General features: G+C 40.9%; 1 protein-coding gene across 1 annotated transcript in view; it reads right to left on the bottom strand.

The window, feature by feature from the left end:
- Mpp5 (membrane palmitoylated protein 5) overlaps positions 1 to 13,193 on the bottom strand; it is an 89,677-nt gene extending 76,484 nt beyond the window's left edge. Inside the window, exon 1 of the mRNA XM_028752084.1 lies at positions 12,961 to 13,193. The gene's annotated coding sequence lies outside the window, so the exon portion shown is untranslated. The remainder of the gene's footprint in view (positions 1 to 12,960) is intronic.
- Positions 13,194 to 27,401: the final 14,208 nt, after the last annotated feature.

Below are 27,401 nucleotides of genomic sequence, written 5' to 3'. Positions count from 1 at the left end.
ATAGATCGGGGAGCCAGGGACATCCAGGGCACAGCAGCTACCCAAACACCGCCCCTCCGGAATTCCACTTCCCTTCTGCCCCTGCCTGGTCCTCTGGGCTGGAACAGACACAGAGTTGGTCTGCTCCTGTCCTGTGGAGAAACTGAATCCTGAGTCATCCAGGAGCCACTGCACTCAGAGCAGGTGACACAGAGTCGGTCTGCTCCTGTCCTGTTGAGAAACTGAATCCTGAGTCATCCAGGAGCCACTGCACTCAGAGCAGCTGGAGCCACTGCACTCAGAGCAGCTGAAACTGAATCCTGAGTCATCGAGGACCCACTGCACTCAGAGCAGAAGGATTTCCAGATCCAAGAGGTGGCCTGAGTCCCAGGAGTTATTCCACCCAGGAGATTAGGAGCATAAGACCACAGAGACCTCTGGTCTCTGAGGAGCTCTGCAATAAGCAAGATAACTGGAAATACAGACTCCAGTTTTACACAGTGAGAGCAGGTACCACTAGAGTTAACCAGATGGCGAAAGGCAAGCGCAAGAACATAAGCAACGGAAACCAAAGTTTCTTGGCATCATCAGTGCCCAATTCTCCCAATATAGCAAGCCCTGAACACCCCATCACACCTGAAAAGCAGGATTCAGAATTAAAATCACTTCTCATGATGATGATAGAGGATTATAAGAAGGAATTAAGTAACTCCCTTAAAGAAATACAGGAGAGTACAAGTAAACAGTTAGAAGCCCTTAAAGAGGAATCACAGAAATCCCTTAAAGAAATGGAAGAAAACACAAAGAAGGAGTTAAACAAAAACATTCAGGACCTGAAACTAGAAATAGAAACAATAAAGAAAGTTCAAAGGGAGACAACCATGGAGATAGAAAACCTAAGAAAGAGATCAGGAGTCACAGACGCAAGCATCACCAACCGAATACAAGAGATAGAAGAGAGAATCTCAAATGCAGAAGATACGGTGGAAAATATTGACACAGTTGTCAAAGAAAATGCAAAACGCAAAAAACTCCTAACTCAAAACATCCAGGAAATCCAGGACACAATGAGAAGACCAAACCTAAGGATAATAGGTATAGATGAGAATGAAGATTCCCAACTTAAAGGGCCAGTAAATATCTTCAACAAAATTATTGAGGAAAACTTCCCTAACCTAAAGAACAAGATGCCCATAAACATACAAGAAGCCTACAGAACACCAAATAGACTAGACCAGAAAAGAAATACCTCCCGTCACATAATAATCAAAACATCAGATGCACAAAACAAAGAAAAAATACTAAAAGCAGTAAGGGAAAAAGGTCAAGTAACATATAAAGGCAGACCTATAAGAATTACACCAGACTTCTCACCAGAGACTATAAAAGCCAGAAGAGCCTGGACGGACATCATACAGACACTAAGAGAACACAATTGCCAGCCCAGATTACTATACCCAGCAAAACTCTCAATCACTATAGATGGTGAAACCAAGATATTCCATGACAAAACCAAATTTGCACAATATCTTCACACAAACCCAGCACTTCAAAGGATAATTGATGGAAAATGCCAACACAAGGAGGGAAACTACAACCTAGGAAAAGCAAGTAAGTAATCTTCCAACAACCCCCAAAAAAGATACAAACATAACTTTACCTCTAATAAAAAAAATAACAGGAAGCAACAATCATTTTTCCTTAATATCTCTTAACATCAATGGTCTCAATTCCCCAATAAAAAGACGCAGACTATCAGACTGGATACACAAACAAGACCCAGAATTTTGCTGCATACAAGAAACGCACCTCAGTGACAAAGACAGACACTACCTCAGAATAAAAGGGTGGAAAACAATTTTTCAAGCCAATGGTCCCAAGAAACAAGCTGGAGTAGCCATTCTAATATCAAATAAAATCGACTTTCATCCAAAATTAATCAAAAAAGATAAGGAAGGACACTTCATACTCATCAAAGGAAAAATCTACCAAGGTGAACTCTCAATTCTGAACATCTATGCTCCAAATGCAAGGGCACCTACATACATAAAAGAAACTTTACTAAAGCTCAAAACACACATTACACCTCACACAATAATAGTGGGGGATTTCAACACCCCACTGTCAGCAATGGACAGATCATGGAAACAGAAACTAAACAGAGACACTTTGAAATTAACAGAAGTTATGAACCAAATGGACTTAACAGACATCTATAGAACATTTCATCCTAAAACAAAAGAATATACCTTTTTCTCAGCACCTCATGGTACCTTCTCCAAAATAGACCATATAATTGGTCACAAAACAAGCCTCTACAGATACAAAAAGATTGAAATAATCCCTTGCATCTTATCAGATCACCACGGACTAAGACTGGTCTTTAATAATGACAAAAACAATGGAAAACCCACGTACACATGGAAACTGAACAACTCTCTACTCAATGATGACTTGGTCAAGGAAGAAATAAAGAAAGAAATAAAAGACTTTTTAGAATTCAATGAAAATGAGGACACATCATACCAAAACTTGTGGGACTCCATGAAGGCAGTGCTAAGAGGAAAGCTCATAGCTCTAAGTGCCTACAAAAAGAAACTGGAAAGAGCACACACTAACAAGTTGACTGCACAACTAAAAGCTCTAGAACAAAAAGAAGCAAATACACCCAGGAGGAGTAGAAGGCAGGAAATAATCAAACTCAGGGCTGAAATCAACCAAGTAGAAACAGAAAGAACAATACAAAATATCAATAAAACCAGGAGTTGGTTCTTTGAGAAAATCAACAAGATAGATAAACCCTTAGCCAGATTAACCAGAGGGCACAGAGACAGTATCCAAATTAATAAAATCAGAACTGAAAAGGGAGACATAACAACAGAAACTGAAGAAATTCAAAAAATCATCAGATCCTACTACAAAGGCCTATACTCAACAAAACTGGAAAACCTGGATGAAATGGACAATTTCCTAGACAGATACCAGGTACCGAAGTTAAACCAGGAGCAGATAAACCATCTAAATAGTCCCATAACCCCTCAGGAAATAGCAGCAGTCATCAAAAGCCTCCCCACTAAAAAAAGCCCAGGACCAGATGGTTTTAGTGCTGAATTCTATCAGACCTTCAAGGAAGACCTAATACCAATTCTCTTCAAACTATTCCACAAAATAGAGACAGAAGGAACACTACCCAATTCGTTCTATGAAGCTACAATTACACTCATACCCAAACCCCACAAGGACCCGACAAAGAAAGAGAACTTCAGACCAATCTCCCTTATGAACATCGATGCAAAAATACTCAATAAAATTCTAGCAAACCGAATCCAAGACCACATCAAAACAATCATCCATCATGATCAAGTAGGTTTTATCCCAGGAATGCAGGGATGGTTCAATATTCGGAAATCCATCAATGTAATCCACTATATAAACAAACTTAAAGAAAAAAACCACATGATCATCTCACTAGATGCTGAGAAAGCATTTGACAAAATTCAACATCCCTTCATGATAAAAGTCTTGGAAAGATCAGGAATTCAAGGCCCCTACCTAAACATAGTAAAAGCAATTTACAGCAAACCAGTAGCCAACATCAAGCTAAATGGAGAGAAACTTGAAGCAATCCCACTAAGATCAGGGACTAGACAAGGTTGCCCACTCTCCCCCTACCTATTCAATATAGTACTGGAAGTCTTAGCCAGAGCAATTAGACAGCAAAAAGAAGTCAAAGGGATACAAATAGGAAAGGAAGAAGTCAAAATATCGCTATTTGCAGATGATATGATAGTATACTTAAGTGACCCCCAAACTTCCACCAGAGAACTCCTAAACCTGATAAACAACTTCAGCAAAGTGGCTGGTTATAAAATCAACTCAAACAAATCAGTAGCCTTCCTCTACATGAAAGATAAACAGACTGAAAAAGAAATTAGGGAAATGACACCCTTCACAATAGTTGCAAATAATATAAAATACCTTGGTGTGAATCTAACCAAGCAAGTGAAAGACCTGTATGACAAGAACTTCAAGTCTCTGAAGAAAGAAATTGAAGAAGATCTCAGAAGATGGAAAGATCTCCCATGCTCATGGATTGGCAGGATTAATATAATAAAAATGGCCATCTTGCCAAAAGCAATCTACAGATTCAATGCAATCCCCATTAAAATCCCAACTCAATTCTTCACAGAGTTAGAAAAGGAAATTCTCAAATTCATATGGAATAACAAAAAACCCAGGATAGCGAAAACTATTCTCAACAATAAAAGAACTTCTGGAGGAATTACCATCCCTGACCTCAAGCTGTACTACAGAGCAATAGTGATAAAAACTACCTGGTATTGGTACAGAGACAGGCAGGAAGATCAATGGAATAGAATTGAAGACCCAGAAATTAACCCACACTCCTATGGTCACTTGATCTTTGACAAAGGAGCTAAAACTGTCCAGTGGAAAAAGGACAGCATTTTCAACAAATGGTGCTGGTTCAACTGGAAGACAACATGTAGAAGAATGAAAATTGATCCATTCTTATCTCCTTGTACAAAGCTCAAGTCTATGTGGATAAAGGACCTCCACATAAAACCAGATACACTGAAACTAATAGAAGAGAAGGTGGGGAAAAGCCTCGAATACTTGGGCACAGGGGAAAAGTTCCTGAACAGAACTCCAATGGCATATGCTCTAAGATCGAGAATTGACAAATGGGACTTCATAAAATTGCAAAGTTTCTGTAAGGCAAAGGACACTGTCAATAGGACAAAACGACAACCAACAAATTGGGAAAAGATCTTTACCAATCCTTCATCTGATAGAGGGCTAATATCCAATATATACAAAGAACTCAAGAAATTAGACTCCAGACAACCAAATTACCCTATTAAAAAATGGGGTATAGAGCTTAACAAAGAATTTTCAACGGAAGAAACTCGAATGGCCGAGAAGCATCTAAAGAAATGTTCAGCATCCTTAGTCGTCAGGGAAATGCAAATCAAAACAACCCTGAGATTCCATCTCACACCAGTCAGAATGGCTAAGATTAAAAACTCAGGTGATAGTAGATGCTGGCGAGGGTGTGGAGAAAGAGGAACACTCCTCCATTGTTGGTGGGACTGCAAGATGGTGCAACCACTTTGGAAATCAGTCTGGCGGTTCCTCAGAAAATTGGACATAGCATTACCCGAGGATCCAGCTATACCACTCCTAGGCATATACCCAGAAGATGCTCGAACATATAACAAGGACATATGCTCAACTATGTTCATAGCAGCCTTATTTATAATAGCCAGGAGCTGGAAAGAACCCAGATGTCCTTCAACTGAGGAATGGATTCAAAAAATGTGGTATATTTACACAATGGAGTATTACTCAGCTATTAAAAACAATGAATTCGAGAGGTTCCTAGGTAAATGGATGGAACTAGAAATTATCATCCTGAGTGAGGTAAGCCAATCACAAAAGAAGACACATGGTATTCACTCACTGATTATTGGATATTAGCCTAGAACCTTGAAATGCCCAAGATGCAACTCACAGGCCACATGAAGCCCATAAAGAAGGAAGACCAAGTGAGGGTGATTCGGTCCTTCTTAGAAGGAGCAACAAAATACTCAAGGGAGCAAATATGGAGACAAAGTGAGGGACAGAAACTGAAGGAGGGGCCGTCTCAAGACCACCCCACCTGAGTATCTATCCCATGTGCAATCACCAAAGGTAGATGCTGATGTGGAAGACAGGAAGTGCATGCTGATAAGAGCCTGATATGGATATCTCCTCAGAGGCCTTCAAGAGTCAGACATATTCAGAGGCAGATGCTCACAACTAGCCATTGAACTGATCATGGGGTTCTCAATGGAGGAGTTAGAGTGAAGACTGAAGGAGCTGAAAGGGTTTGTGGCACCATGAGGAGAGCAACAATACCAACCAACCACAGCTCCCAGGGTCTAAACCACCAGCCTGGGAGCACTTAGGGGGGAATCCAGGGCTTCAGCTGAATATGTAAAAGTGGAGGGCCCTGCTGGGCATAGGTGGAAGAAGAGAACCTTGACCTCATGAAGGCTGGATGCCCCAGGGGGTGGGAATTTTGAGGGTGGGGAGGGGGGAGTGGGGGGGGTGTAGATAGAGATTACATCCACAGAGAAGAAGGAGGAGGGGCGAGGGTATTGGAGGTTCCGAGGGGGTGGTGGGGGATGGGGTAAGGGGACAACATAGGAAATGTAAATAAATCATCCAATAAAAAAAAAAAAAAAAAAAAAAAAAAAAAAAAAAAAAAAAAAAAAAAGTGAAAATGCAATGAACGATCTCACTTCATAAGAATATCCTTTTATTTATCCTATTCCAAACGACTGGAAATCCTAGCCAGTGAAAGTTTAAAAACAGAAAGAAGAAAGAAAAAACAAAATTAAAAAAAAAAGTATTCAAACGAAAATGAAAAGAGATTTTTTTCTTTTTATTGCAGCTCTTTAATTAGAAAATCCCAATATATCAACCACTATGGGGTTGGGGTAGGGAAGGTTGGGGGGCGGGGGAGAGAAAGCCAATAAATAAGTCTAGGAAAAAAAATCAGAGGCTGGAGTAATGGCTCAGCAGTTAAGATTTACATGTGTTGCTTTTGCAGAGGAACCAGGTTAACAGCATCTAACTCCAGCCTCAGGGGATCTGGTCTTCTTTTCTGACCTTACAGGCACACACTTGGTGCACAGACACATATGCAAGCCAAATACACATTTATATAAACGTGTATTTGGCATACATTACATGTATCTATTTGGCACTAAATACTTAATAAACTCAGCTACCTGGGAGACTGAGGCAGAAAGATCATTTGAGCTCAGCATTTCAGGTCAGTCCAGATAACAAACACTGTGTCAAAAAAGGGGGATGGGATGGGGGTACAATGATGCATGCCTATAATCTTCAGTACTTAGGATACTGAGGCAGGATTTTTGAATTCAAGACCAACTTGGGCTACACAATGAGATCCTGTCTCAAAAGGTGAAAAAAAAAACAAAATATAAAGTCAACTTATAAAATTTAATTGAATTTCCACATATTAATCATAAATTAGAAACTTTTAACTTTTAAATTACCATTTTATAATAGAACAAAAAGACTGAAACACTTAGACATAAGACCTAATAATATGCAGGATCTGTATGTTGAAAAATTTAGAATTCTCATGAACAAAATCAAAGACCAAAATTGATGAGGAGAAATGCTGTGTTATAAATTACTAGACACAAGCTTGGATACAGTTTAGTGTTAAGCAGTTATCCAGAACCTAGTTTCAATTGTTATTACTGCAAAATTAAATATAAATAAAAAATTAACAAGATGAAGTCACTAAGAGTCCAGGTTGATCTACATATAAACCAATCCCAATCAAAATACCAATGTGGTATTTCTGTTGTTATCAACAACTTGATTCTAGGTATTATATGGAAAAGCAATGGAACAAAGATAACCACAGTGAATTTGAAAAAGAACACTTGGAGTATTCACATTACTGTCTGTTATGACATGTTTAATATTTAATAATCAAGACAATGTATTATCAGTAAAAACACAGATGAACAGATCAATAGAACATACCACGTTGTGTTGTTTTGACAAAAACATTGGGCTTTCAAGAAGTTCTTTCAAATGTCATGAAAAAACAAGACATTTATATTAAAATTAATGCAATGGAACACAAATCTAAGTATGAAATATAAGAATATATAACTGGTAGGAAAAAGTAAAGAAAGATCTCAATGAACTTGGAAGGTATTTCTTCAGATACAATATCGCAGATCAGATCCATAAAATAAACAATTGCTCATTTGGACTTCATCAAAGGTTACAATGTCAACACCTCAAAAGGCAGATATGAAGATGAAAAGGTTAATAGGTTAGGAGAAAAATCTTGGCAAATTATTTATCTGATAAAAGAAAAAGCACTATAAAGGACTATCAAAAGTTGGGCTGGGGGGTGTAGCTCAGCAGTAAAGCACATACTTGATTCTCTCAAAATTCAACAATAAGAAAATAGAAGTCTGGCAAGCTTGCACAGGCAATGGTCCCAGCTACTGGGGAGGCTGAGGCAAGAAGATCAAAACTTCAAAGACATACTGGAAAATAGAATAACACTGTCTAAAAATAAATAAATTTAAAAATAAATGATAAATAAAAATGGCAAAGAAGGGCTGGAGAGATGGCTCAGCGGTTAAGAGCACTGACTGCTCTTCCAGAGGTCCTGAGTTCAAATCCCGGCAACCACATGGAGACTCACAGCCGTCTGTAATGGGATCCGATGCCCTCTTCTGGTGTGTCCGAAGAGAACTACAGTGTACTCACATACATAAAATAAATATTTAAAAAAAAAAAAATGGCAAAGAAGTTCATTATTTCAGAGTGTATGCAAATGAGCACATCAAACACTATTCAACACTGTTAATTATAAGAGAACTCTAATTTTAAAAATACAATGACATACTATTATATGCCTGTTAGAATGGCTAAAGTGAAAATGACTGATTATACCAACTGCTGATAAGGATGTAGAACTACAGAACTCTCATACACTGCTGGTGGGAATGGAAAGTGGTTCCACTACTTTAAAGAGAATTTCTCAAGTACACTAGGAGTACTAGGTTTCCAGGGTGCTCCAAAGTACCACAAACACAATGGTCTTTAAAGAATCACATACTTAAGAATTTTTAATTCTATAAGCCTGACAGGTCTCCTGGGCTAAAATTAAAGTCCTATCACACCTGCGCCCCCCACCCCCCACCCCCAGGTGATGAAGGCTAATCCATTTCCTACCATTTTCTACCTCTGGAAATCAAGCACATTCCTCTGCTTGGGACTTCCTCTCTTCCATCTTCAAACACACCAGCTTTTCTTTCCTTTTTATTTCATCTAGAAGTTGTTCCTACTGTTCCATCTTTTTTTTTTTTTACCTCTTCAGATTCCACCCTTCCTCTCTCCTTTTAAATACTTGTAATAATTAGGCCCACCTGAATAATCTCCATATTCTAAGATGCTGATTAACAACCTAATTAAATTGATACATAACCAAGCATATTCACAAGTTCTAATCGTTGGAATATCTTCAAGGGCCACTACTTTGCCTACTGAAGACAGATTTTGCTTTAATTTTGCTGCTGTTTTGTTTCATTCTTAAATACAGCTAGGTTCACATTTGCTCATGTGACCCAGGATTCCCACTTGTAGGTACCCACCCTAGAGAAAGGAAGACATGCTCACACTAAAAAAAAACTATTCACACAGATTTATGGCAACTTTACAAATAATTACAAAAAACCCAAAACAAATGCCTTTCAGCTGGTCAATAGATAAATGCTGGTACATTCATACGAGAGAATACCCTGTTCAGCAATAAACTGGAAGGAACTGTGCATATGCTCAGGATAGATGAATCTAGAATATATCATGCTAGATGAAAGAAAAGGAGAGACGGTGCTTGCTTAAGCAGCACATACATGAATGCTGGCAGGTAAAGAGTAACATGGCACTCCACAAGAATGGTATGCAAATGCTTGGAGTATTCCTCACCTTTACATAGACTTCCAAGACACGGTCTGTATAAGAAGAAAAAGACTCCAAGAAAACAGTTTAAAGGGATGCAAGGAAACAGCCAAGAAGGCGAGGAGGACTGAAAAGCCAAGGCTGGTGCTGACAAGGCAGGTGTCTAAGGTGGTGCACAAGCCTGATGAGAAAGGACAATCTCCAGCTGAGGCAAGACACAGCTGGCTGGGCTCTGAACAACACTCTGCATCGCAAACTACTCCATCCCCAAGGAGGAGAGCTTCCGTGTGCCTTTGTGTTCCACACGTGTGCAGTAGGTATACCTTTCACAGAGGATTTAATAAACTGTAAAAACTTCAAATGAATGGCAAGAAAAACTAATACATACAGTTACAGTTAAGATTAAATAGTATCTTAAAAAGAGATTATAGGAGGGAAATCATTAGTCGCTAGGGGTAAAGGTTTGGGGGAAGACTGACTTTTAAAAAAGTAGAGTACATGAAACTGTTCTGTTTCTTGACTGTGCCAAATATAAAATTTTAATCTTTTAAAGAAAGGAAACAAACACATAATTTCTTACCCAAATGGTCAGAAAATTTTAAACCTGACAATGCTAACCATGGGCAAAGATAAGAAAATACTTCCACTCATAAAGTAAATGCAGGGGGAAAAATCGTTTGCCCTCAAAGGATAATCTGGCTGTAACCAATTAAGTTAAAAATGCACATCAAACTGCTGTCAACAGTCCCCTTTGCAGGTGGCATACCTCTTAGGAAAATACACTTTTTTCTGAGACACACAGAAGGATATTCAGTAAGCACTGTATGAAGTATTAAAAGAAAAGAAAAAACTTCAGAAAAGGAATAAATTGTGTAGTTATTTAAAAAAAAAGAAAAAAACACAGAAGTGACAGGGCAGGGCATACAGCCCTGGCAGTTATTAATATGATGTGGAGAAAGTAACGTACTGATTTAATTAACAATTAGTAAGGAACTGGGCATGGTGGCACATGCCTGCAACGCCAGTACTTACGAGTCTAAAGCAAGAGAATGAGGAGTTTGGGGATAGTCTAGGTTACACTACCAGGTGTAGGTCAGCCTGGGCTACATACCAAGCAAGATGCTAGGGAGGAGAAGTGGGCAGGCAAGTGCAATGAGAACACACTGAAAACAGAATACCAAGACAAGTAGGAAGCATTTACTTCAGACTCATCACCAGGTCTACAACCCTAACTTGTCCCTAAAACCTGAAAATGCTCTATACATATACAAGATTACTTCCAACTTAATGATCCTGTAACTCAGTAAGTGTATAATAAACACTGAGATCAGGAAACCATCAGAGAAATAGGACCATTAATATACTGATACATAAGTCAGACCAAGTTTTTTCCCAAAACATTCCCAACATATTGTTCATTGTAAGATATATGAAAGGAAAGCATGAATTTTACCTATGGAAAAGTTACAAGAATATGATAAATATTTCATCTTAAATTTTTTGGAAGTCTGTTGTGACAGTTAAATGTGTGCTAACTTGGAAAGACTCAGTACTCACTTGAGTCCAATTTGACTGTAAATGTTAAAACGAAGGTAGTTTGTGATTAACATATATATGACCCATCAAAGGACTTCAAAGAGGTTATTCTCAATTATGTGAGTATATTAATGCATACAGTGCACACGTTACAGGAGAAACCTCAACAGAAGAGAACTCGAAACAGTGGCTCAGAACTCTGGTTAACTCAGTATCTTAAACAAAGAACAGAAGGATTTTAGACATGACAAAACAAAGCAGATTTGGCTTTTGGCTTACATACGTGGGGAACTATGGGTAGTGAGTCTGAGATTTTTAATCAGATCACAATACAGTAGCCTAGATGGAGGGCTCAGCAGTAAAGAGTATATACTGCTCTTGCAGAGGAACCAAGTTATGTTCCCAGCACCCACAATGGATGGTTCATGAGTGTCTGTAACTCTAGTTCTAGTGGAATTCAATGCCTTCGGCTTTCACTGGTAAGTGCACTCATGAGTAAATACCCCGCCCCCATGCACATATAAATAAAAATAAATCTTTTTTTTTTAAATTACAATTCAGAAGACAACATGCATCGCTAAGCCACGGTACCACTTTGGATCGCCCTTAGGTAGAATTACATTAAGTTTCTCATCTATTTTAACATTCTAAAAAAAAAAATCTATCGCTATGAACCCAACATTATTTGTCAAATTCAAGGTGATGACTTTTAGTCATTCGTGACAAATTTACTCTATTTTAAAAGACTATGAATCTCTTTTTATATCTTTGTTTTACCTATAAAGCTCTTCAAATTTTAACGTAAGCCTGCTACAACAGTTTAGAATAACCTTTAAAACAAGAAATCGTGTCCACAGAAATACTATAAAAACAGCTCATCTTCAAGAAAGGGTAGTTAATTTTCATTCCCACCAATACCTATACTTCAAAGATAGCAGCACATCAAATAATTTGTTCCTGTTGCAAAATTTAACAAGTTATTAATTTCTGGCATAATTAAAAAGGATAATTAGAATACTATCATTAAAACATGACAGTGCCTTATTAAAACCTGAAATACCTTCCACCCTGTCCGCTAAATCAAAACTTTAGAATTCTTGCTACAATGGCTTTCAGAATTTAAATTCTTGAAACTCTAAATTAGACACAACACAGTAACTAAAAACTCTCCCAGGTGCTGCATTCATTTTAGAGTAAAGTGTCATGGAAAACTTTTCGGCCGAATCTAAATTCCACACACATTACTGTGTCTATCAGCTGGACAGAAGGTGAGAGCTATCCTTAGTAAGTTACGTAATTTACAATAAAGATCGTTCCCAGCCACATTCATTGAAAAGAGCTTACAAGCATTTACAGGCTTCAAAGTTCAACGGACAATCTCCGTCTAAGCTCTGAGAAAGCACGACAGACACCGGCTTTTCTTTAGCCGTGGTCACAAGGAAGCAGGAACTGTTTATCTCAAGAACGCAACGAATAGCAGAACACCAGAGCTGACTCAGGCACAGGAACGCTGGCTGCATTCCGTCTTCCACGGGAGAGTGTTTCCCAGGCTGCTTCCCGGAGCCGGTCAGGGGTGGGGTGAGGGAGAGTCCCAGGGACTCGCGAACTCCGGGCCTGGGCGCAGCGAGACGCCTCCCTGCCGTGGCCCCCGCAAGTCCGGCGGGGTGGCCCGCCACCGCGCCAAGGCGCGTCCCCAGCCCAGGGAACCAACCGGCACCGCGCGGGGAGCGTTCCTCCCAGGGACAAAGGTTGGGCTGGCACCGCGGCGCCGGGCTCAGCCTGGGGTTCCCCAGGGGACCCTCGCGGTGCGGCGCGTCTGGGAGGGGGCGCGAGCCCCGCCGCCCCTCCCCCGCCGCGCTCCCGGGAACCTGTTGATTAAGATCGCCACAGCCCCGCCGCTGCGGGTCCGCCCCTTACCTCCAAGCCCCGGCGGCGGCCGATCCACTCGCCCCTACCGGCTCCTCAACGCGGCCGAAGCGACAGCTCTCTGTCCGGCGGCCCTCGAAACACCGGATAAAGAATCCAGAAACTCCCGATGGCCCCCACCTCGGAGCCTTCAGTCCCCGCCCCCTCCCCACCGCCAGCCTCCTCCGTCGCCGCCGTCGCCAGCGACTCCTCCTCGAGGCCGCGCGAGACCAGCCCCCCGCGGCTGACGCGAGACCGCGCACGCGCCCCTGGGACTCTGGCGCAGCGGGCGCGCCTATCCCAGGCCGTTCCCGGCGCGGCCCGCCCACGGCCCCGAGAGAGGCTGGAACGGATCGTCCAATCCTGAGCGCGCGTGGGGAGAGGGCCCGCTGATTGGTCCGCTCTGTTTCCCCGGGGCGCTCGGCCGCGCGCACTGGCGCGCCTCAGACTGCGAAGCGCTCGTTCCAACCGCTGAGTCGTCTCGCCGCCTCAGCCCACCTTCCCCGCCTCCGTGCGCTCGCCGTGCTTCTCTGAGACGGACTCAGAAGCCGCTAAGGCTCGACGGGCCTGGGAAGCAGTCACGTCCTAAGGAAAATCCGATTCCCTTTGAAGAGATTCCTGTTGTCCTGTCAGGCACGTCAAAAAATGCTAATGCTCAAAACAACCGTGACGCCAACACCTTGATGAGTATAAAGTCCTACACAATTCCCTGATTCTACAGACGACTCGTTTCTGAAAACCAGGAAGGATGTCAAAGGCCACAGTGGTCACAGAATTCTTCGGAGAGGATGGGGAGTTACGTAGGCTAGTTCCAGCGCCAGTCCATGCTGTCAGAACGTACCTATGCCACCATCTGGGATGGGTGGTCACCGAAAGTGCTATGAAAGTGTGTCCATGAGCAATTGGATTTGGAGAAGACAGAAATACGTTCTATGCAGAAATCTCTTTTTCTGGACCAAAATCCATTGCTTCAGCCTGTTGAGTTTTCTCCAGGGGCACAAGTCGTAAACTGTCCCTCTGTGCCTTCGTATATGCGGTTAATCATGTCCTTATTTCCTCCCACCGTGGTTTTTAAGCACTATTCCCAATACACCCAGGCCCCTACCTACTCATTTCATCTTACAGGTTGTTAGTGTCCCCAGGGAACGCTATGTCCTCTGAAGTAAGCACAGCATCAGTTCAGGTGCTCAACATCTTTTTGGATCCTACTCTTCCTGGATCATCAACTTCAAATCTTATTGACATTTAAGTATTTAAAGTTGTATTAGTATTTAGTAAGACAAAGACAGGACTTTTTTTACATACCACTAAAGACCTCTTTCCTTCTGTCAAACATTACTCAGTGGACTTTGAGTACAGATGAACAACCTCCAAATATATGTAACTGAACTGTCTGCTTAATTCATCTTCTTCACAAAGAAGTGGGAATTTATGAACTGCAAGTAAATGGTCTCCAGAATTCCTAGAAACTGTTAGCCACACACAAGGTTAGTGAGTGTTGACATTCCTTTTGTAACAAGTACTCTAGTTTCCTTTTTAAAAAGTGGTTTTCCCCCTCCCTTTTTGGAAATGTTGACATTTTAGCTAGCTTATTCTTTGTGAGGGAGGACTGTTCTGTGTGCAGTAGTGTGTTTGACAAAATAGTTTCTGTCCATTAGATTCCAACCACATCTCCTTTTCCAAAAGTGGCAAAAGATGTTTACAGATATTGCCAAAGAGTGTGTGTGGGGGTCACCTCCAGTTATGGACCACTAATGTAGCTTTTCGAAGAAATGATCTCTCTACATAATCTTTTTTTAAAGATGTATTTATTTTTTATTTTGTGTATATGAGTATTTGCTTGCATTTATGTATGTGTACTACCTGCTTGCCTGGTGTTTGGTGATATTTGGATACTTCGATTCCCTGACTTTCAGATTACAGACAATTATAATTCACCATCTGGGTGCTAGGAACTGAATCCATGTCCTCCTCAAGAGCATCAAACACTCTTAACACTTATCTTTCCAGGCTCCTAGAAAGCATTTCTTTTCATACCTCCCAATAGCCCCAACCATTCAGCTTTCCAAAGCATTTCTTTCCAAACGAACACCCCTGCTAGGTGGGTACCTTGCCTTCCTTCACCAGTTGCTTCATCAGTTGCTTAGGTTTCCCTCTTGTAGGCTTCACTCTGATAAAATGGTCAATCACTATTGGTGTGAAGCAATGGGACAGCTGCTACTCTGGAAATATGGGAGATTTCTTTATAAAGAACAGTAAAATTTTATTATTTTAAGTCCTAAATATAGTTTTATTTTTAAAAAGAGAAGACTGTGGAAAATATGAAATCTATTCTTTGGTAAATAGAACCTTTTCCAGAACCCCCACATCACACTAATTACTGGCCTTGTATGCAAAAATGAGTACCTGGAAGAGTAGAAAGTATAAAAACCGCAGGCAGAGTCTTGAGAGTGCTATTATGTGAATGCACACAAGCCTTCCTGGACTTAAATTTTCTTATTTGTAATTTTTTTTTTTTTTTGGTTTTTCAAGATAGGGTTTCTCTGTGTAGCCCTGGCTGTCCTGGAACTCAGTCTGTAGACCAGGCTGGCCTCGAACTCTGGAACTCAGAAATCCGCCTGCCTCTGCCTCCCAAGTGCTGGGATTAAAGGTTCTCATTTGTAATTTAAGAGGGCTTTTGTTTCTGATTTTATGACTGGTGGCTTCTGCAAGTGGAGTCTAACATGGATAGCATGGGAGTTAAGATAATATAATATCCCAAAGTGGAATAAAATAGGTAATCAGTGATTTATTTTAAAACCTCCCGTTTGAAGAATTGTTCATCCTTGTCAGAGGGCAGTCCACCTGCTGAGTCACCCTGGCTGATTTGTAACTAAACATTACGGATGAATAGAGAAAGCCAAACTGTAAAACCAACTGTAAGAAAGAGAACGACAATAGGACATATCCTTCCTCCTCCTCAGTCTTGATATTTGCTTATATCACCTACAGATTATTAAATTAGTAAAATGCCATGTTATTTTGAATTTGGGGGAACATGTTAGCGTTATATTTTAGCCACTGTAAGAAGTCTAAAACCTAAAATCTCAAATTTCAATGTGCTACTATTTATCATTGTCTTTGAAATCCTTAACCATAGACCTTATATCTTCTTTTTGTCTAGTAAAAGAGGTTTTCATAACTGAGTTAGTTGCCTAAGCATTTTTTTTTCTGAACTAGATTCTCAATATATAGCCAAGGCTGGCCTTGAACCTGCAATTCTTAGCCTTCCTATTACTACCATTATAAGTTTGTGCTACCATGCCTAGCTTTTGCTTTCTTATTTTTAATTGTATTTGCTATAATATGTAATACAGTGTGTAATTGCAAAAGCAGAAACTGAATGAGACAGAAGTTATAAAACAACAAATTTGTTTCTAAGCTAAAACTATTAAACAGTTGCTATCATGTAGAATGGAAAGTTCTACTGTCTGTGATTAGCAACGGCTCATTCAGAGTGGCATTGTGCTATAGGAATTGAAACAGCTGATAGACTGTCCTGGAGGTGATTACAGTACAGGGACAAGGTAAATACAAACAGTGAGAAAGTATGGAAAATGAAATTAAAGAATCAAAGAAAGATGAAGTTCATGGCAAGAAGACCTTTACTAGCTAATTGGGGATAAGGGTGAGGACAGAGACTAAACTACAAGCAGATACAATAATGGAAAAATAGGTAGAAACTGATATTTTTATTAAAGGCTACAAAATTTGATAGATTGGAGAAGTAAGTTCAAGAGCTCTGTTGTACAAAATAGTGACTATCCTTAAACATGTATGGCATACTTGAAAAACAAAGAAAAATGTGAGGTTCTCACCACAAAAAAATAAGCATATAAAGAAATGTTAATTAGCTTACTCTGACCATTCTACAAATATATACACATTTAAAAGCATGCTATACATCACAAATATATGCCATTTTCATAAATTAAATTTAAAATAAAAAATAGACTGCATTAGTCACTTTTCAGCACTGTGTTATAATAACTGAGAAGCTCAAGGTTTCAATCCATGGGTACTTATCGCCCTTGTTCTTTGGCCCATACTTATGGGTGTGGGAACCTGTAGTGGAGCAAAGCAGCTCCCATCACAGATGACAAGAGGCAGAGGAAGAGAAAGAGTAGAAGGGTCTAGGAACAAGGGATACTCTTCGAAGGTTATGCACAGTGGCTGACTTCTTCCAACCAGGCCCTGTCTACTAACAGCCCATTCAACTGTGATGTTCTTTTGATGCATTAATCAATCTATTGATGAAGCTGACATCCTCTCAGGGTTGAGATTTGAGAGAGACACTAAGACACTAAGATCTTTTGGGTCAGAGATTTCTTAGAAGAGCTGTTAATGCTATTGTTGACAGACAACAACATGGCAGGGCCTCACAGAAGTCAGTCTCCAAGCCATCCGTAGGCAGATAACATGGCAGGAGCTCTAGGGAGATCAGGTACAAGCAACACAATGGAGGTCCTTTCTTATAGGCCTCCAAAGAAGGCGGAGGTTTCATAGAACTGCTTGCAGTTAGACTGTCTTCTTTCTCTGGTGCCTGGGAGGTGAGGGCTTCTGCATTCTGGGGAGGGAATTAGTGGCTCTGAGGATGTAGGGGAAGTGGGGGGAGGGCACATTTAGTTAAAGTATATCCACTATACCTTAGTCCTCTGACGTCTGGCAGCCTGAGCCTTTAAATGTCTGTGAGAATTGAATTAGTGAGAATTGAATTAGGACATTTGCTTGTCTCTTGCAATCAAGGCACCTGTGGAGTCTGTTAGGGAGCGATAGGAAGCTTGCCTTTTCTTTAGAGTGGGTGTAAGGGAGGGGCTACTGCAGGTAGGTGTGGCCTTAGATTAACCTTTAGCTCAAAACCTACCACCTTCATGATTCAGTCATCTCTTAATTGTGCCAAAAGCTGAGAACCAAACTTTTATCACATGGCTCTTTGGGTGGGACAGTTCATATCAAAACGCAATAGACATAAGCCATTTGTCTAAATTTGAATGACACGTACACAGGGAATCAAAGTCTGGGTTTATTAACCCCTATATAAGATGTTCAATCAGTCATTCATAACACTTTCATTTATACATTTCTTAGTGGCTCTGTAGCAAGCTAAGGACATTTAGCTAAATAAAGCATGTTCCATGAGAAAGATTTTATTCTGGAGGGAAGTAGTAGATAAATTTAGAACTTAGAAATTTTTCTGATGAAGATATGCTTGTGACCAAATTTCAAAAAAGCAAGTCAAGTCTATTCTTTTTTTTTTTTTTTTTTTTTTTTTTTTGTTTTCGTTTTTTTCGAGACAGGGTTTCTCTGTGTAGTCCTGGCTGTCCTGGAACTCACTGTGTAGACCAGGCTGGCCTCGCTCAGAAATCCGCCTGCCTCTGCCTCCCAAGTGCTGGGATTAAAGGCGTGCGCCACCACCGCCCGGCTAAGTCTATTCTTAAGAGATTGTAAAATTACATATATCTTTTCCTTATCAGTTTCCCAATCAAATTTGTTTCATTTACACAAAATATATCAGCTACCACTTTAGCTAATGTTAGCATGTGAATGTCTGTGTGTAGGACTGAGTAATATATAGCCTAAATCTTCTATTCTCAAACTCATTTTGATTAAAATGTAATTCTGTAACTGTTTCGAACAGCTTTTGTGTCTGGCATGGTGGTATATAGCCTGTGGTCACAGCTATTCCGGAAGCCAAGGCAAGCAGACCATTTGAACCCAGAAGTTAACACCAGCCTAGGAGAGGGAGGGAGGGAGGGAGGGAGGGAGGGAGGGAGTGAGAGAGAGAGAGAGAGAGAGAGAGAGAGAGAGAGAGAGAGAACAATACCCGTCTGGTTTGGCTAAGAGCTTTGTTAGTTTGTGTGAGACTCTAGGTCCCATCTCCAGCAGCAGCAATATGATAAGAGAGTTGGAACAAAAGAAGCGACATCAAGATTAGTCTGTGGAAGAAAGCCGTTTTCTGGGAATGACTGGAGCCCCTTCCTTAGCCTGACATCCTCTATGAATAGAGTTAATGTGAAACAAAGCCACAAAATACAGACAGGAAGAAGATCAACAAGAGGCAGGAAGGGCACGTGCTCTGGGGGCTCCTTTCTGAGCTCACTAGCCCACTTCCCTGCTTGGGAAAGCTTTGTTTTCTTAGTAACCAGTTTCTGTTCCATACCTACCTTGAAAGGAAGGACTTTTTCTCCATCTCCTCCTGGTGGCTATAAGGATTTCCACCTTACCCAGTGCTTTCCTCTTAAACTCCAATAAAATTCTCCTTGAGTTCCCTTTGAGTCAATTTTTAATTCTTTTATTAATAAGGCTAAGTCTACAAAGGGAACCTAAGTTTCCCTGGTAACAACAACAAAAGCAAATCCCAGGGTTTGTCCAGGCGTTTTTAGTGCTCTTAATTTCAGCTACTTTGTTAATGTTAGGCCAAGGTGTGTTTGGATCTTCATCTGGACTTAGTATTTTCTGTTTTCTCCTCTGGGATCTGTTTTTGTCTGTTTTTTTGTAAACTAAAAAAATTATAATTTATTTTATGACTGATCATTAAGATCTTCAAGATGAGGGTGCTGAAGAGATGGCTCAGCAGTTAAGAGCACTCACTATTCTTCCAGAGGACCTGGTTTCAATTTCCAGTGTCCACATGACAGCTCACAACTGTCTGTAACTCCAGTTCCAGGGGCTCTGACACCCTTACAAAGGCATTCATGCAGGCAAAACATCAATACACATAAAATAAATATTTATTTACATTCCAGTTGTTGTCTTCCCCCTCCAGGTCCCCCCCTCCCACAGTTCTTCATTCCATTCCTCCCCCCCCCCCTTGCCTCTGAGAGGGTTCCCCCCTCCAACCTTCCTCTTCCCTGGGGCCTCAAGTCTCTAGAGGATTAAGCACATCTCCCACTGAGGCCAAACCAGGCAGACCTCTGCTATACATGTGCCAGGGGCCTAGGATCAGCTTGTGTATGCTCTTGGTTAGTGGCTCAGACTCTGGGAGCTCCCTGGGGGCTGGGTTAGTTGAGACTGCGGATTTCCTATGGGGTCACTCTCTCCTTCTGCTTCTTCAATTCTTCCCCTAGTTCAACCACAGGGGTCCCCTGACTGAAGTCCAATGGTTGGGTGGAAGTATCTGCTTCTGTTTCAGTCAGCGGCTGGTAGGGACTCTCAGGGGACAGCCATGCCAGGCTCCGTCTGTAAGCACATCATAGATAGAACCAGTAAGCATAGTGTAAGGCCGTGGTGTGTCCCCCATACCCCCATGAGATGGATCCCAAGTTGGGCTGGTCATTGGACTGCCTTTCCTTCAGTCTCTTCTCCATTTTTGTCCTTGAAGTCCTTTTAGACAGAAGTAATTCTGAGTCAGAAATTTTGACTGTGGGTTAGTAACCCAGTTCCTCCACTTGAGGCCCTGTCCATCTACTGGAGGTGAACTCTTCGAGTTCCCTCTCCACAATGTTGGGCATTTTGGCTAAGGTCATCCCCATTGAGTCCTGAGAGTCTCTCACCTCCCAGGTCTCTGAACAAATTTAAAAGAAAAATCTTCAAGATGAAATAGATGGATGCTGAAATAGCTTTATACTTTGTTCCTCCCCATATCTGAGTATGTGTCTCATTTGCCAGGTAGTATTTTGTGTTAGCCTTGGCATTCAGTAACATCTCCTGAATGTGGCTGGGCAGCACATTGATTTCTGAAGGCGATAGGCCTCACAGTGGTGTCATATATTGCATCTGATTGCTGTACTTTCCAAACAATGTTAATACCCTTTTTTTTTCCTTACATCTGCTGCTAAGAACAAGACTTCTCTACCCTCTTTAAACATGGTTCTTCTCTTCCTGTCTCATTGGCACCTCCTTTGTTAATTACTTTTTGTCTCCTCAGATGGTAAGTTTTGGGGTGTCCTAGAGTTTTAATGTCAAGAAGTTCACTCCTCTCTGGATTTGAATCATAGCTGTAATGCCTGACATGTGATCAGAAGAAAGTCATTTATTTTTCTGAGGTTTAGCATGTTCATTTATTAAATGAAAGTGGAAAAAATAGGTATCTTCTATACTGGCTTAAGATTAAGTGAATTTATATATATAAGTTATTTAGAGCAGTGCCCAAAACACTATATTACTTGTCTCTCTTGTTTGTCTCATGTTCTGTGTGTTGCTGTGGATCGAATGACAAGGCCATGTGCATAGGCGATCACTCTAGCACTGAGCTACATCCCTGACCCTATCACTGTGTTCTTTATTATTTACTCCCTTGATGATTTCATCTGGTCTCATGGCTTCAGACTATGAAGACTCTAAACACACCAAACTTCTAAACTTCAAATATATCTGTAGTCTGGAGTCCTACCCTGAGCTGCACATATTCAATTAACTGCTCAGCATCTTCAGCTGATATTCTAACAAGCATTGAAAATTTAATGTGATAATTATCATTTTGTCCAGTTTCATCTGTTCGGGCACTCTTTCACACTGTACATAAAACCATCATGAGATTCTGTTATATCTACCTTCAAAAGATACCAAGGCTAGGAAGATGGCTCAGGGAGTAAGGGTGCTTACCACCAAGCTTGACGTCCTGTTTGATCTCTGAGATCAGTATGGTAGAGGGAGAGAACCAGTTACCACAAAATTGTCCCCTGATGTAAACATGTTCACTGCCACATATATGCAAGGGCAACAAGCACATAAATGAACACACACACACAAACACACACACATACACACAGATATAAATATAAGCTATCCAGGTTGTAACCCTGGTATTTCCAACCCTGGCGTAGTCTAGGATTTACCTGGATTATTATAGTAACTTCCTTCTTATCAGTAGTTTCTCTTCTTAGCATAGCTGCCAGAAAGCTAAATAAAGATGTAGTCCAGTTTCACTCTGCTTCAGTACTCTGTGGGTCAACATGATTGTTATTGTCCTGACCTCAGCTCTTACTACTGCTTCCCTTTCTCATTTCACATCAAACACATTTCTGCTCTTGTTTCCCTCCTGTTCCAACAGCTTGTTTCAAAGCCTTTGCATTTGATGTTTCTTGTGCTTGAAGTAGTCTCCACATGGCCGCTTTGCTCCATCTGGGTCATATTTCAGATGTTCCCAGTGAGGTCTACTACACACTAGATAAATAGCAACATCGTCCACACGGTCTCCTCCTACTACCTTTGTAGTATCTCCACTACTCTGTTATTCACACCTGTTGTACCCCATATTATCTTGTCTCCCCAAACACGTGGAGGCACTATAAAGACAAAGATTTAATTTTTCCTTATTCATTTTAGATTTTTATTTTTCCTTATTATTTTTAGATTTCTGTCCATCTACTATGGTACCTGATACACAGTACTTAACACATATTTGCTGAATAGGTGACAGATGACGTAGACATGAGAACGTAGAATAGAGAAGATGAGTCAGAGACAAACCAGTTTTGTCATGTTTGGCTTATGATGGTCTCATTTCATAAGAAAATTTTCCATGGGGGTGATTGCTTCTGTCTCCCGCTTCTTCCATCCAAGTGGCAGAAGGTCAATAAGGTAGACAGTGGCAAATAAAGAAAAGTATTTGGACTTTCCTGCTTTGTTGCTATGCTTCATGGATTACTATAGCTGCTATAATTTAATTATACCTTATTTAATTGGTATAACCAAGAATCAGAAACCAAAAAGTCCCTTTTGAGGACAGACTAGATGACTAATTACTTGCACTTTACTATAGCTCCAGAACTTCTACATGTTTCTGGCAACCTAAATTATCTTGTGTCTAATATATAACAATTTTAAAGGCATACAGTGTGAAGTTTCAGCAGCTGTGTCAATTCTGTAGTCCTGAAACAGACTAGGGGAAGTCAGGTTAATTGTGAATTTTTGATGGAAATTACAAATCAGGTATGAGAAGCAAATCTACCTAGAACTTGTTAAAATCTGTCAGTGGAAGCTGATATAGCACACGGTATGAACTTGTCATAGGAAGTCCTAACCTTCCCATGTGAGAGACTCCAGAAGAATCTCGGTAGGTTTTGGCTCTCAAGCAGGGGAGGGAGAGCAGGAGCATGCAAGTGGTTGGTTCCCTGCAGAACTTTCCCTAGAGCCACCCATGGGAATGGACAGCTTCCTCCTTCCAAAGGAATCTGTAGAGGAGTGTTTCAGGGCATATTTGTGACTTTAAACTGTTTAAATCAAGTAGATGTAAGCAATGTGTAGCTCCTGCTAGGGCTTAACTAAACAAGTGCTTAGAGAAAGCTTTTAAGGGCTGGAGAGATGGCTCAGCCAGTAAAGGCTAGGCTCACAACCAAAAATATGTAAGAGAAAGCTTTTAAGCCTCATGGCCCCTGGGTAACATTTTGCGCAAACACAGGAAAGGAGAGCAGTGTCTCAGCCTTCTGATCTCAGGTCAGAGCATTAGAAAGCTGAGAGCAACTGGACAACAGTAATGAAGTGCATTGCTTTCCCTCCTCTTAGGTTACAGATTTGTGTATATGTATGAGCACACAGAACATCTTGATAAAATGCATGAATTTGTACAGTGCATGCATTGTAGCGTGGAGTAGCTACAATGGTGTTAAAACTTCAGTTAGCAAAAGTTCACAAAGCACCTGAAAAGTCCATATAAAATACAGACAAGTTCTGGCAGTAAAATTAGGGATAGATTTTGTGATTCACTGTTGTACACCAATGTATTCTCTCTGTGTGAGTCAGGAAACCGGAAGCAATCTTACTGGGTGGTTCTGGTTTATGGCTTCTCCTGAGGTTATAAATCAGGGTGGCAGATGAGACAGTCATCTGCAGGCATGACAGAGGCTTAAGGGTGGCTTTCAAGAAGGCTCACCCTCCTGACTGTTTGCTACAGACACCACTTTCTCTTTGGGTGGCAATAGCTCTCTCACTCTAGAACAAAGGGTCCAGGAGAGAGAGACCAAGGCAGAAACCATAGGCTTTTTTACGATTTAGTCTCAAAAGCCAGTCACTAAATCTCACCCACAGTCAAAGGAAATGGCTAGACTCTGCCCTTGAGGAAATATCAAGTATTTGTGACCATATTTGGGGGTTATGGTTGGTTAGTCATCTGGTTTGATTTGTTTTTATATTTTGTACTTATTAGACAAAATTTACCACTAAGTTGTCCTTCAGTCCTGAGAAAAATATTAAATCTGTGACCTTGGAACCTTTTACTCTGAGCAGGTAACCACTGGAATTATATAGATCAAGTCAAATAATAGCAGACCATTATCACCATATATTCTTTTGCCTGTGTCCATGTAAATAAGCTGTACCATCGGCTTCCATCCCGAACCCCACCCAGCTGTCTACTATGACTCTTGCAGAAAGTCCTTAACCATTCCTTTCTCATTAGCAATATAGGAAATGGCACACTCCCACGACAGGCTGGCTTTACATCCATAGCTTAGCGTTTTTTATATGGTACTCTGTCCAAAGGTATCATAAGTCCAAATAAGCATTTAAACCTCAAATTTGAAAATTCAGTTGCCTTTGTCTTTAGATTCAGTCTCTAGATAGCTTCAAAAGGTTACTCTGGCCTAAATTTTCCCTTCAGAAGTTGTTCCCCCCCAAAAAAAAAATCAGTAGAAACTACTTTAAGCTTTACATCTCTGGTTATTTAAAGGAATATAGGTACCCCTCAATCTGGCCTGGCCTCACTTGCCCAAAGGTTTGTTTGTTTATTTATTTATTATATGTAAGTACACTGTAGCTGTCTTCAGACACCCTATAAGAGGGCATCAGATCTCATTACAAGATGGTTCTGAGCCACCATGTGGTTGCTGGGATTTGAACTCATATTCTCCAGAAGAGCAGTCAGTGCTCTTAACCACTGAGCCATTTCACCAGCCCCTATCCCAAATATACTTTGTAAAAGACAGACTCTTTCTACACTGTATTGATACATTCTGAGACTCAAGTCATACAAACACTGGAACTTCAGGTGTGCACCATCAGTCAGACCTGTTTAAGGCTTAAAAAGTATTTTGATGATATGTATATGCTAGTTTTGCTTACATGTATGTCTGTGCACCACATGTGTGCCTGGTGTTCCTAGAGGCCATAGAGAGTATTGGATCCCCCAGAAACTGGTTTATGGATACTTTTGAACTACCGTGGAGACTGAACCAGGGTTTTCTGGAAAAGCAGCAAGTGCTCTTAACTGTTGAACTGTCTCCTGATCCCCACTGATTAAAAATTACTTACACTAATTCACATATAAAAGGGAAAATAGCAAACTCATTTGATTATCATATTGTATGTAGCTTCTGTAGCTCTTCTCTAGCAAGCTATTAGGAAATGTGTTCCAAGTCAAAACCTCAGACTGGGAATTGATCCCTCCCTCCCTCTCTGCCATGCCGGCAGCAGCATTTCCAGGAGTGGAGCAGGTAAACACTCTTTCTGTGTCACAGACTTCTCTGACAGTGCAGTGTTGATATGTCAATAAGAGCAAGCAGGTTTGGGGGTAGGTGCCCTTTTTTTTTTTTTTAAGACTTCTAAAACTGTGTTAGCTTTCTTTTGAGTGGTGCTGAGAATTGGACTTAGGGCCTCAGGTGTGCTAGGCTCTACCACTGATTGTGTGTGTGTGTGTGTGTGTGTGTGTGTGTGTATGCACATTTGTACATATGCTTTCAGTCACTGTAATAAAGTAAATGAAAACATAAACTTGGCTCATGGTTTTAGAGGTTTCAGGCTGTGGTTGCTTGAGGCCTGTGGCTGGAGAGTATATCGTGATGAGAAAACATGGAAAGGAATTGATTTCATGGTGGCCAGGAAGCAAAAGGAAAAGGAGGAAGAGAATAGAGTCATAACCTCCTCGAGAAGGGCACACCCTTCTCTTAGTTACTTTCCTATTGCTGTGACAACCACTATAATTAAGGCTACTTAGAAAAGAAGTGTTTAATTGGGTTTATGGACCCAGGGAGTTAGGATTATCATGGCAGCAGGTAGGCAGGCAGGCAGGCATGGTGCTGGAGCAGTAGCTCAGAGCTTACCGTCTGATCCGTATGCAACAAGCAGGGGAGAGGGAAAGGGGAAGGAGAAGGGGAAGGGGGAGGGGAAGGGGGAGGGGGAAGGAGAGAAAGTGGGAATGACTTGCAGGGCTTTTAAAACCTCCAAGACTGTCCCTATTAACGACCTCCTCCAACAGGGCCACACCTAATCATTCCCAAACATTCAAACATTTCTACCAATCAGAGACCAAGCATTTAAATACATGAGCTTCTGGGGGGGGGGGGCGGGGGAGGCATTCTCATTCAAACCACCACCACCTGCAGTGATCTGACTTTCTTCCACTACCTAAAAGTCAGCTACCTCCTAATAGTACCGAAAGCTGGGACCAAGTTTTCAGTACATGGACCTATGGGGCCCAGTCAAGATCCAACCTATAGAATCTCATTGCTTTAGTTTATAATTATATACTGCCTTTAATAATAAACTTCCTTCTGCTGCTGCTGGTGGACACCTTTACTCCCAGCACTTGTGAGGCAGAGGCAAGCAGATTTCAGTGAATTGGAGGCCAGCCTAGTCTACAGAGCTAGTTCCAGGATATCCAGGGCTACATAGTGAGATGCTATTTCAAAAAACAAAAACAAAATTAAAAAAAATCAACAAACAAAAAACAAAATAAAAATCAACTTAGTAAAGTATAACTTACATGAAATAAAACATTCCCACGTGTAAATATTTTATTGACAAATATATACATGGATATAACTGTCACTTTGGTCAAATGATAAGACGTTCCCATGTCTTTCAAAAGTTCCCTTGTCTCCATCCACTTCCAAAGAATACTTTATTTCCTCTTCTGTGTGAGACTCAAGCATCTTCCCTTGAGCCTGCCTTCTTACTTAACTTCTTTAGGTCTCTGGATTGTAATGTGGTTATCCTGTACATTATGGCTAATATCCACTTAAGTGAGAAATATCATGTATGTCCTTTTGGGTCTGGGTTACCTCGCTCAGGATGATATTTTCTAGTTCCATCCATTTGCCTGAAAATTTCACAATGTCCTTGTGTTTAATAGCTGAGTAGTGTTCCATTGTGTAAAAGAACCACATTTTCTTTATCCACTCTTTGGTTGAGGGACTTTTGGGTCATTTCCTGTTTCTGGCTATTACAAATAAAGCTGCTATGAACATGTAGTTGAATAAGTATCTTGTGGTATGATGAAGCATCTTTTGAGTACATGCCCAGGAGTGGTAGAGCTGGGTCTTGAAATAGAACTATTCTCAATTTTCTGAGAAACCACCAAATTGATTTCTAAAATGATTGTACAAGTTTACATTCCCACCAGCAATGGAGGAGTGTGCCCCTTGCTCCACATCCTTGCCAGCATCTGCTGCGTGGGACAAGGACTGGGAGGAGAACAGGCATTGGGGGAGTGAGAGGGCTGACACACAGAAATTGTTGGGGGCATTTCTGAGAGAAAC

This window comes from Grammomys surdaster, unplaced genomic scaffold, assembly GCF_004785775.1.
Source record: "Grammomys surdaster isolate TR1022 unplaced genomic scaffold, NIH_TR_1.0 127, whole genome shotgun sequence".
NCBI lineage: Eukaryota > Metazoa > Chordata > Mammalia > Rodentia > Muridae > Grammomys > Grammomys surdaster.
The sequence above is the reverse complement of the archived record's forward strand: the minus strand, read 5'-3'. Positions and strand labels throughout refer to the sequence as shown.